The sequence below is a fragment of the Papaver somniferum genome, chromosome 8 (genome assembly GCF_003573695.1).
Source record: "Papaver somniferum cultivar HN1 chromosome 8, ASM357369v1, whole genome shotgun sequence".
Classification (NCBI taxonomy): Eukaryota; Viridiplantae; Streptophyta; class Magnoliopsida; order Ranunculales; family Papaveraceae; genus Papaver; species Papaver somniferum.
The window spans coordinates 95,941,172-95,943,878 of record NC_039365.1 but is presented as its reverse complement, the minus strand read 5'-3'; positions in this window follow the sequence as shown (position 1 = coordinate 95,943,878).

The window sequence follows — 2,707 nt, the reverse complement described above, 5'->3', positions numbered from 1 at the left end:
CATTCGACGAATACAACCTAGGTATAAGAATTTACACGTGCAATACGCACGTTACCGGATAACAGAACTAAACCTAATGGAAATACATGGTTCCACTACCGTTACGTTAAGAAGGGATTATCCGTTATCTTATCGGTATCGGATATCCGTTTACCGCTATGTCGGATGGTAGCAGTAACGAATAACAGATTATCGATATCGGATTTCGGATAATCGGTATCTATTGACAGGCCTATCAATGAGGCATCTTGGGTAAACAGGTGATTCTCAGCTAAACGCGGGTTTAGTAATGCATCAAATTGTACCTGATCTGTTACCCTTTCTTATACATTTGTGTTTGACCCATTTTAATCGGGTTTTTTCAGGTGAAATTTCAAGCTTAAAACTCTCCAAATATTGATCCAACATTTAAAGATTTCTTTCGATTTCATAGTATCAAAATGATTAAATGCTTTTCCAGTAGAAAAAATATGAAAAATAAAATGATTTAAGTTTGCTGAGACATGATATATATGTAATGATCAGGCTTACCAGCCTACGGGGTGGGGAGGATGCTTTCTTGACAGAAGGCTCAAATGCTCCTACACTCAATAACTGTGCTTTTAGTAATGCTTTCTTAGGTTTACTTGGTTATTCACTATAACACAATTTCTTTTGCTTTGCATACAATGCCATCTAGACCTAGAAAGGGAGTATTTAATATTATTTTTTTCACCTAAATAAGAGTATGAAACAACTTGACCAATATTAACAACAAGTACTCGGGTTTCTCTTTCCCCGCTTTCCCACTGAAACCACCTCGGTTTCAAGCTTTTTCAAACCCTAAAAATTTCCTCGCCATGATTTCATCAATTTTAATCGACTAGAACTTCGGTTCGCCGGCCCTATGAGACACAATTAGTTCGTTTGCTTATTGTTTGAAGTGATACCTTCCTTTTTTCATACTTTTTCTCTATTTTGGTGATTCTGCGGTCCTGTGATTTGAGTTCTTAAGGCGTATTCTCCTCTTCTATTCTTTATCGAAAATCATCTTCAGATATGATTTCTTTGTTGCTGCTCATGGATTTTTCCTGTCTTCTGTTGGATTGGAAGGTAATCTCTCTGATTAACCATTACTGAAATCTTATATACCTTGATTAGAGAAGTTATTCAGACCCCTCGATCCTGATTCAATTCATTTGTCGATTGGATACCTTTGCCTTAATCTTATGTAGAAATTTTCATCATCTGCATAAATCATATTTCAATTCAATGTTAAATCCCTTAAAAATTAACCACCACAATTACATCTGCAGTATCCATACCCTTCAATTTAGTCTTATCATATTCACATTTGTGTAAACCTTTTGCTTCACATCCGAAACTATTTTCTCTTCCGGACCAATCTTTGGCCTGGTGAAGCTTCCTTATTAGCCATATCCATGTTTTCCCTTGAACTTGTTTTTTGTAGGCGTTATTTCCCTCAAACCCCACCAGAATTCCCAGTTGTTGCTTTTCCGCTGGGTTATTTTTATTGTGTTAATGTTGGTGGATTTCTCCTTCGTGTTGTCATTTTCTGGTTTCGATCGTTGGTGCCTCTTTATTTTTGATGTTAGGTTCAGGATGTTTTTTTTAATCTTTGCATTAGTTTTGGGATTCTGCTTAGGTTTGAGTTCTATAAGTTTGGTCCTGATTTTAGTTTCAAAGCAAGAGTTTTTAGCGAGTTGGGTTGATGCCGACGAGTTGGGGCTTTGGAAGATTTTATCAGTTGGTATTAACAAATGAAGACTTCATAGGATATTCTTGATTTGTGTCTGGCAATAAAAATAGAGGGGATGCTTGTTTTGGGTCATATAGTTTGGAAAAAAGCACTTTTATTAGGAAGATGTAATTTCATAATGAAGAATGGGACCTTACAGAGAAAATTTATGAACTAAGTTTAAATGCGCCAAGTAAATTGCAGTACATATTGTGTTAATCAGCAATGACGGTCAATCTATCATAGGAAGCAACACAAGCAACAACAACACTTTCTACAGGGACACCATGAACTTGTTTCAATACCTGGTATCACAACTATGAGCAACGAACCTTAATTTGTGTGCTTTATGGGCTGGTGGAGTATCCACTATTTCTACTTTCAACAACTTATATTTATGTTTGTTTTTACTTTTGCTTTTGTTTATCTGTTAGATTTTAGTGAATTTAGTGTATTAGATTCTTTAGTCCTTGTCGTTGTAAGTTGTAATATCTTAAGTCATAATCCAGCTGGAGTCTGTAATTTCGTTTGTTTCTTAGTCACAGTTTTAGTAGTCTTTGTATTAGCTTTAGCACTTCTATGGGGAGAGATCATAATCAATTTTTAGAAAGCTTTCAGAAACCTCTGTAATAGCAATTTAGCATTTTAGTGCTAATCCTTCAAGGGCGGAGATTGGATTCTATCTCAAGAGTCAATCAACTCTTTTTGAAGTTATGGATCGAGCCGAAAAACAAAGGATTAAACGGATATTACCATCTGAGTTCCTACGGACACTTTCGTGTCCATCAACAGTACAATTTTTCTTGTGGAAAACATTGATCGAAGGTCTTCTGACCTTCGACACCAACATCCACCCCCGATGCAACTTTGATATGAAGATCGCTATTCTGCTCCAGTATCACATTACTGTAGATTCATGGCTTCTATCTTTAATTGTAATTGATGAATCTTGGAGTATTATATACCCTC